The sequence below is a fragment of the Scylla paramamosain genome, chromosome 1 (assembly GCF_035594125.1).
Source record: "Scylla paramamosain isolate STU-SP2022 chromosome 1, ASM3559412v1, whole genome shotgun sequence".
Lineage (NCBI taxonomy): Eukaryota > Metazoa > Arthropoda > Malacostraca > Decapoda > Portunidae > Scylla > Scylla paramamosain.
In genome coordinates this window covers 26,539,037-26,548,520 of record NC_087151.1, presented here as the reverse complement: position 1 = coordinate 26,548,520, position 9,484 = coordinate 26,539,037, and the positions used below count along the sequence as shown (strand labels likewise).

The following is a 9,484-nucleotide window of genomic DNA, read 5'->3' as shown; positions in this document are numbered from 1 at the left end:
GAGATGACTTTGGATGTAAGTAAGTAGTTAGAGGGGACAGGAAGGAGTGGGCGGAAGGAGAAGTATTCATAGTGCAAGCATCACCATCCTCACCACTACCACCACCACCACCACCACCGCCACCGCCATCATCACCACCACCCTAAGCCAACAACACATTTTCGTCAGGCAGAGCGGCGCAACACCTCGCCTGACACATCGCCCTGACACACCGCCGACGCGTCACGACCGCTTCCTCCCCTAGCCTGACCTGGACGCCGCGGCCATTCACGCCCTCCTCTTGGCACCGAAAGGAAAACAAACAAGAGAACTAGTGAATGAAAGAGCATGAAATTGCCCTGCCTTTTTTCGGTCACAAAATTTAATGTAGCACGGTGCGAGTACATTCTCGCCTCCTTACCTCGGTTTATATCAGTGCTGCTCAATGCTAGCGTTGTGCGGCGGCCTGAATTGCTTCCCCGCGCCCTGGACACGATCGCCGCCACGTCACCCTGAGGAGCATCACCCTCAAACTATTCGATTCACAAAATTTCTCTTGGTTCCTCTCCTCTGTATCTCTCAATCTCCGACGGACACTCGATGCATTATGACCGAGGCGCCGCTTTGATGGGCTAAATGTATGACTCAGTGGAAAACTCACAGCACGGGACTCCGCCGCAGCCCCCGCCACACATTCTCCAGGGTGTTTTTTGCCCACATTCCTAATAAAAGAGTTTGCATTTGTCCATTTTCATTTGTCGTCCACTTCAGAGACTGTCCGCTGTACGTTTGGGGAGTGTGGCGCAGCTTCTTCTTCACGTCGTCGTCGTCTCTCTCTCTCTCTCCTCTCTCTCTCTCTCTCTCTCTCTCTCTCTCTCTCTCTCTCTCTCTCTCTCTTCTCTCTCTCTCTCTCTCTCTCTCTCTCTCTCTCTCTCTACAGGTTTAAAGAGAGACGTGAGTTTTACAGCATAGCATTATAATGTCACAAATAATAGCCAGTGATAAATAAACACGTACTAATCCTAAGACTTACGCACACACACACACACACACACACACACACACACACTCTCTCTCTCTCTCTCTCTCTCTCTCTCTCTCTCTCTCTCTCTCTCTCTCTCTCTCTCTCTCTCTCCCGCATCTACTCCTAGCCCATTCCCTCTCCCCTCTCCCCTTTCCCCACAACGAGGAACGAGGGAGCTCCCCGGCACATATATCATTTCGTGGGAGGGAGGGAAGAAAGGAAGGAGGGAAGGAGAGAAATTAAGATGCGCATTACATCTCTCTTGAGACGGAAAGAAGGATTATTTATGTTGAGTTGCTTCAGGCGAAAGGAGTATTATCCTTTTTTCTTAACGCGGGGTTGATAAGCTGAGGTCATGGTATATGAGAGAGAGAGAGAGAGAGAGAGAGAGAGAGAGAGAGAGAGAGAGAGAGAGAGAGAGAGAGAGAGAGAGAGAGAGAGAGAGAGAGAGAGAGAGAGAGAGAGGCACTTCCACACACACGCACAGAAACAAATAGAGAGAGAGAGAGAGAGAGAGAGAGAGAGAGAGAGAGAGAGAGAGAGAGAGAGAGAGAGAGAGAGAGAGAGAGAGAGAGAGAGAGAGAGAGAGAGAGAGAGAGAGAGAGAGAGAGAGAGAGAGAGAGAGAGAGGCACTTCCACACACACGCACAGAAACAAATAGAGAGAGAGAGAGAGAGAGAGAGAGAGGAGAGAGAGAGAGAGAGAGAGAGAGAGAGAGAGAGAGAGAGAGAGAGAGAGAGAGAGAGAGAGAGAGAGAGAGAGAGAGAGAGAGAGAACATTAGGAAACATAACCTTGCCCAGTGACTAGCCAGGAACACCAGAACATATGAAAGAAGTCTGCAGAAGGGCCAGCTGACCTACACCAAGCAGGTCCTGAACACTTAAAACTCTCCGTCCGCCATCTTCATCCATAAATCATGCGCACATAAGAAAATTAAGAGGCTGCCAAACTACCTACTAACCACACAGCATACGAGTCTCAGAGTGCATAAACTACTGCCGTAACTACCCACATAAAAGAGGCATCTCCTGTGTTTACTTCCAAGTGGTGGCCTCGCTCGTGTATGTACAGTAGCCGAGGTTACTGCTGGATATGTTTATTAAGCTTATGTTGTGACGCGACGGGCTAAAGCTTAGGCTGGTACGCTCATCTCCGTGACGGTATTTGGTGAAGATGTGGCGCAAGTCAGTGAAGCAATCAGTTAATTAATCAGTTAGGTAATCAGTTAACCAAATAGCCAGTCAGTTAATCAGTCATTCAATCAGTTAACCAACAAACCAGTCAGTCTGTCATTCAGTCAATTGACCAGCAAAGCAGTCAGTCAGTCATTCAGCAAAGCAACCAGTTCATTACACTGCTTGCTCCTATGCCGAACTGTCTGTTGGATGTGGCTGACTGTGCCTTGCCTCGTTCCTTTCATTAATGAAGGTCCTTTAGAGGCTGACACCTCAGTGGACTCTTTATTTCTAGCTTTTTTTTGTAGCCCTAGTCCGATGTCTCTCTTGCATAAAACGCTTTCAGTATGTGCGTGAAAGATACTTTTAGAATAGTACAGAGAATAGTTTACACACGTTTCGGTAATGATGAATCTCGTCTTGTAAAGTTCCGCTTGGCTGGATCTGAATTAACTTTGATATTCACGAAACAAGTCAGAAGTTATAAAACAAAGTCAATAGTTACATGGAAAAAAAAAAATATCGTTAAACGTTGCCAGTCCCGATGGACGAATGATTTTCCCTTGTAATGAAAGCTTCGTTTGGCTGAATCTGAATAAACCTGGACATTCCCCCCCCACCAAAAAAAAAAAAAAAAAAAAAAAAAAAAATGTGGCTGAAAATAATATAGCTTAAAGAAAAAGAAATTACAAGTTTGATGAGTTTCTTCTCGCATAAAATACTGGAGAGCTGAATCTGAACCCGCTGCATCGTGACCACATCCTGAGAGCGGCGCAGAATTAACATTGGCTTCACAAAAAAGGATAAAAAAAAAAGCACAATTCTCAAATCTTTCCTATGATGCAGTAACCGAAATGATGCAGAAAAATAAGAGTTCCTGATAAATCTCAAATTACCCTGTGAGATTACAACGAAAAGGTGACCTAACCACGCTCTTCACCTGCTAATCACTTTAAAATTCTCTCTCTCTCTCTCTCTCTCTCTCTCTCTCTCTCTCTCTCTCTCTCTCTCTCTCTCTCTCTCTCTCTGCCGCAAACTTCAGTTCCGTCACAACACATCCTCTCAGACAAGATAGGAAGAGGAAGAGGAGGGAGAGGAAAAGGGAGGAGGAGCTGGGGCGGGGGAGGAGGGAGAGCTGGGGCTTGTGGGGAGTGAGGGGAGGTATAGGTCTTGTTTGTTTTGGCTGGGGGAGGGAGGGAGGAACTGGGTCACCCGCTCCCAGTGTCGTGACCTGTCTGCTCCTCCCCCCACCCTACCATACAACACCCTACTCCTGACCCGCCGCGTCGCCTCGCCTCGCCTCGCCTCGCCCCAGCCCCGCCCCAGCCCCGCCCCGCCCCAGCCCCCGCCCCAGCCAGGCCCCGCCAGCTGCTTCCCGCGCCGTGACAAATGACGCTGACACTCGCGGGCCATTATGTAACAGTACTGGTGGAGTTATGTTGCTGGTGATGATGATGGTGGTGATGGAAATAATAGTGGTGGTGGTGGTGGTGAGGAGGAGGAGGAGGATACGTACTACTACTACTACTACTACTACTACTACTACTACTACTACTACTACTACTACTACTGCTGCTGCTGCTGTACTAGTGAAGAGATGACTTTATAATGAATTGAGTAGTAGGTGTAGGTAGGCAGCACGTGAGGGAGGCCGGCCAGGAGGTGTGAGGAAGTGGCGTGTAAGCACAACACTAAGAAACTGCACGCTATTCAGAGTTGTTGTTGTTGTTGTTGTTGTTGTTGTTGTTGATAGTGGTGTTGTTGATGGTGGTGGTGCTGTTGTTCCTACTACTACTACTACTACAACTACTACTACTACTACTATTACTACTACTACTACTACTACTAATAATAATAATAATAATATAATAAAATAATAATAAAGATAAGCTTAAAAAGAATAAATAAGCAAAACTTCAAAATAAACCTCCCTTCATTATTTTTCCTCTCCCTCTCTCCCTCTCTCTCTCTCTCTCTCTCTCTCTCTCTCCTCTCTCTCTCTCTCTCCTCTCTCTCTCTCTTACAAGACGAAAGCAAGAAAATAAAACTCGGAATGTATATAAATAAAAACTTGCCAAATCTACGAGGGGAGGTGCGAGGGAGACAAACAGCGCGCGGCTCCCTCATCACGGCGCGGCGCGGGGCGGACCACAGGGGCGATCAGGCAGCGGAGATGTGGCGGAATTAAAGGAGAATTCCGCAGACTTTTAATATATAAATAGGAACACATTCTTTAAACTGAACGCAGCATTTTTTGTATTCCCCACAGATCAGGCCAGACCCGCCCAGCACTTGAGGCGCAAGGGAGGAGGAGGAGGAGGAGGAGGAGTAGGAGCAGTGAGAGGGTAGCAGGAGCTCTCAGCCAGTCCCTACAAGGCCGACCAACACAGCAGCAGCAGCAGCATCAACAGCAGCAGCAGCAGAGGGGTGGAGGAACCGCCCGTCCGTGTCCCAGGTAAACAAACAGTGTCAAAATACCACACAGAGATCAACAACCTCAACCAATCAACTCCCAACTCATTTCTCTCTCTCTCTCTCTCTCTCTCTCTCTCTCTTCTCTCTCTCTCTCTCTCTCTCTCTCTCCTCCCTGCTTAGCACAAACTCCCTCCCAGTAGAGTTAATCTCGTCTGGTGTTTTTCAAATCTATAATTTTCCCCTATGTCAACGGTTTCCTCTCTGTTCAGCATCCATATATTTATTAGCTTCAGGTCCCGAAACCTGCACACGCGCCACACGGGCTTCCTTCCTTCTGCGCCTCCTCTGTGGCTGACGAAGCGATGTAGCTCTTGGCGCGCCGCACTGAGGGAGAAAAATAATCGATGTCGCTTAATTCTCTGATTTTAGTTGAGTTTGTCCCGATTCTACAGGTTTAGGGGCAGCCTCCGTTTTCTATGAACCCGAGTGAAGTCTGTGGGGAGAGGGGGAGGGAGTGAGGAAAGGAGGAGGAATGGCTATTACTGTGTATAGATACAGAGATAGATGAGCAGCTGGGTCATACAAGTAAATCAAGGCGGAAATAAATACACGAGGATAGCACTCACTCGTAAAACGGTCTGGGTACGTGCGGCCGTGTTCGTGCAGCAAGGGGGGAGCGTGGGGAGCATGTGGTTCACGGCGAGGAGCTCCACCACAGGCCATGGCAGAGAGGAGGACTGATTTGTGTGGCTGGATAAATACGAGTCGCCTTCCAATGTGTGCTGCCTTGCCCTTGCTCCCTCGCCCCCCTCGTCTCCCTCTCGCCCGTCACTCATTTTGTCTCATTTTGCCGCGGCTTGCTGCTAGTGGTGATACTCCTGCGTGGGATTGCTTTGATTGTCTTTTTTTTCGTTTTTCTTGTTCTTGTAATTTTCTTCGTTTTTGTCCTTTTCCTCCTCCTCCTCCTCCTCCTCCTCCTTCTCTATTACTACTAATAATAATGATGCGGTGTTTGTTGCTGCTGCCGTTGTTGTTCATGATTCCATTACCAATGTTAATCTTCATCATTTTTTTTTTTAATCTTTCATCAACATCACCACCACAACCATCATCATAATTACTATTACTACTACTACTACTACTACTACTACTACTACTACTACTACTACTACTACTAATAATAATAATAATAATAATAATAATAATATTTCTATTGTGTTTTGGGGCTGCTGCTGCTGATGATGATGATGATACTACTCCTGTTACTATAAATATGTACTACTACTGCTACTGCTACTATGACTATGACCAATACTACTTTTGAATGACAATAAAAGTAATAATTGGAAAATACATACATATATTTTTTTATTCATTCATTTATTCATTATTTACTTACTCATTTATTTGTAATTGGGCGCACTCACTGTAGTTGCGCGCTGCCTCGGTTGTCATATTCGTCCTCTTGGGTTCTGAGGCTGTGGTGGATGATGACCGTTGCCCCGCCACGCACGGCCACGGTGACATCCGGGTGTCCACAATTTTATATACACACACACACACACACACACACACACAAACACACTCACACACACATGTACGTATATATATGTATTTCTAAGAGCGTCTGTCCGTCTGTGTGTATATCTGGCGTTCACACACAGGGTCGGCTATTGGGAACAAAACTAACACCACTGGGCACGGAATAATGGACAACATGTACTGAAAATAAAGTGATTTAAAAGAAACTTCTACCCTGTCAAAAGTTATCAGCAAATAATATATAAGTTTAGAGGTTGAGCGTGTCTGACATGCTGATTTGCTGCCGCGCTGTGTCCTTCTTGCTCCAAAGCTATGCATTTTTTGTGAGCAGCGCAGTCTGCTGTTTTGCTCCAGCGTATTAGTGTTTCATCCAGCCCTGTTGCATACGGGGTCTGATGACGGTAATGACAACACCCACAACAACTGCGAGGGCGCTATACGTGTTGGAGGACATGATGGGAATGGTGGTGGTGGTGGTGGTGGTGGAAGAGGTGGTGATGGTGAGAGTGAAGGTGTAGTAGTTGTGATGGTGGTGCTAGTGGTAATGGAGTAGGAGGAGGAGAAGGTGGAGGTGGTGGTGGCGGCGGCGGCAAGTGGTGCAAGGTGGCGGCACTTACACATCATCACGGCTGAGGTTGTTTCCAGGGTGGGGCGGGAATGGGGTAAGGAAGGGGAGGGGGCGTGTAGGTGAGGGGGTGGTGGGCGGGATGCCTTGGTGCCCAATAGTCCTCCACGCCCTCGGTCCTCCACCCTATCCAAGCATCTCCACACACCCTCCTCCACCTCCTCCCTTCCACCCTCGTACCTCCCTCACTCTCCTTCCACCCACAAGCTACCTCTTCCCTCCACATTTTCCAAGCAACTTGCTCACAATATTGATTTCTCATACATATTTTCTGATTTTTTTTTTGTCTTCTTATTTGCATTTTTCTGTTTATTATTTTAGTATTTGGCAAAGCGGTGGTGGAGACGGAGTGGTGGTGTGGGGTGGTGGGGTGTGTGGCGTGGCCTGATGGTGGTGTGAAGTGTAAGGTGGGCTGTCAAGGTAGGTGTCGGTGCCATAGCCAGGTTGCATTGCCTGAGGAAACTATCAACTGACCACGCGGGCACACCCCCTTGGCACATTCTCTCTTTCTCTCTCTCTCTCTCTCTCTCTCTCTCTCTCTCTCTCTCTTCTGTCGTGCTTGGGCCTAGAAGACAGGTTTGAGGGAAATGGGCGGGGTAGGAGAACCATTAGGTGGGTGGCGACTGGCGAACGCGGGTGCGCTGAGCGGGTGGTGACTGGCTGGCAGTCGGGAGGCAGTGCGCTGGGCCGACCCTCAGTTTGGTGCGAGCAGCATGAGTGGCTGCACGTTGTCCCGTGTCTCTCCCGTCCCTCACTGCTGTCGCCTCTCCTCACCTTTGCCATGAAGGCGCCCTGCTGTCTCCTGGGGGCGGCTGCCCTGCCGCGCCCCCCAGAGCGGGCCAGCGGCACCCTCGCCCTGCACGGGGCTCCGCCGCGTGCCGGGCCTCGTACACTTGCATGTTGTGTGTTTGCTGGGTAGTGCTGGTGGTGGTGACCAGGGCCAGTGCCTACGCCGCCTGCCCCGTGAGGACAGATGCCCGCGATGTGGCCTCCAAGGCGTACGTGTCGCCGCAAGTAGTGGAGGCGGTGGTGAGGGAGGTGGGCCCCCGTGTGCCCGGTCGCCCCTACACCGTCACCGTCACCGTCAACAAAAAGTTGCGAGGTTACAGAGGGCGTGCAAGGGTGAAGAAGCGTGACATTCTCACCCTCACATTTCGCTACCCTCTTGCCGATACTGACGGAGGATTTAGTGCCGAGGAAAGTGACAGTGATGGTGACTGCTTGGTGAGTGCCGCCCTTCAGCCGCGCCATAAGTACCTGCTGTTCCTGAGCGGCTCCAATGAGCGGGGTGCGGAACCCCTGCCTGTAGCGCCCCCAGAGACCGCCTCCAGGAAGCTGCGACGCCTCGTGCGCAAGACGGTCTGCAAAAACTGCGGTGAGTACGCTAGTTGTGTCTGTCGCCCGCCTCAGCAGCCCAGCTCGCCGCCTGCCCGGCCGGCCGAGGTCTGCTTTCTCTCTCAGCGGCGGCGGGGCGGGACGCCGTCAGTCATGCTCGTTAGAACGGCTTCGAGGCGGTGGCTGCGGGTCCAGCCACGGCACACAGGTCTGACCCGCGCCCAGTAGCACCAGTATTTCCTAGACTCTATTTATTGAATTCCGGAGGTTGTGAAGCGTCTCTTGGCACGAGTGACCCTCCGGGAGAGAGGCGGGAGAGCCACGCAGCCCTTGCTGGGGCCTCTTCATCACACCACGAGCTCCCACCGCGCGGGACGGTGCTTCCACCATGCGGGGAGCTCGTCGGGAATAATGTTATGCAGGGTCAAGGTCTGGGCCGCGGGGGAGGGTTTGGGACGCCGGTGGGAGGCGGGAGGGCGGGCAGGACGTCCGCGGTGCAGGCAGTCCGCGACGGCCGCCCAGGTGGTGTCCTCTTGCCAGGTGCTCATTGTTACCCACTCCAGCAGCTCGGCCCCAACTCAGCCCCGACGCAGCTGTTCACTTGGCCTATGGTGGCACCGCGCCCCTCCCCCACCCACCTCCTGATTCCTCTCGCCTCCCTCTCGGGTTTTTCAAAGGATCCAGCAACATCCGTGGCTGACCCAGCCCGCCGGTGCAGCGTGGCCGGGGAGGCGAGACCCCCGACGGCCGCCCCCACACACCCCTGCCAACACTGCTTGACCTCTAAAGTCTCACGCGTGACGGTATTCGTTGCCAAGAGTTGCGAGGATTTGATGCATAACGTCAAGCGAATGACGAGCATGCAGCGGGAACACTGACACACTTAGGGCCCCGCGCCCCGCCCTTGGCATCCCGCCGCCCCCCGAGGTGTGTGTGTGTGTGTGTGTGTGGGTGCGTGTGTGCGTGCGTGCCCGGGCGCTCGTGTATGCGTAAGGTAAAAGCAGGTGTGGCGGAAAGATAATTAAAAGAGTATTTATAACGTGCTAATAGTGAGACTGCATGTATGCATAGTGTGTGTGTGTGTGTGTGTGTGTGTGTGTGTGTGTGTTCGAGGAGGTCTCCCACTCTCACCGCCTCTCCCTGCACCCCTCCCCCCGGTCGTGTAACGGGTGTTAAGCGTATCAGACGTTTACTAAGTGTAAGGAGAGAATGCAAGGTTTGCGGCACCATCATCATCATCATGGTGGTCGTGGTGATGGTGGTGATGATTTTGATTATAATCACCGCCATCAGCACCATCATCGTCATCATGAGCGTCACTATCATGATAATCATCAGCACAGTAGCAGTAGCGTATAATGAGCAATGATGGCAATGGAATCATTATG

At 50.8% G+C, this 9,484-nt stretch overlaps 1 long non-coding RNA gene across 1 annotated transcript in view; it reads left to right on the top strand.

The window, feature by feature from the left end:
- Positions 1–4,705, top strand: part of LOC135102254 (uncharacterized) — a 65,102-nt gene extending 60,397 nt beyond the window's left edge. The window contains exon 3 of the long non-coding RNA XR_010269602.1: positions 4,449–4,705. This is a non-coding gene — a long non-coding RNA (uncharacterized LOC135102254). The remainder of the gene's footprint in view (positions 1–4,448) is intronic.
- The last annotated feature ends 4,779 nt before the right edge of the window (positions 4,706–9,484 follow it).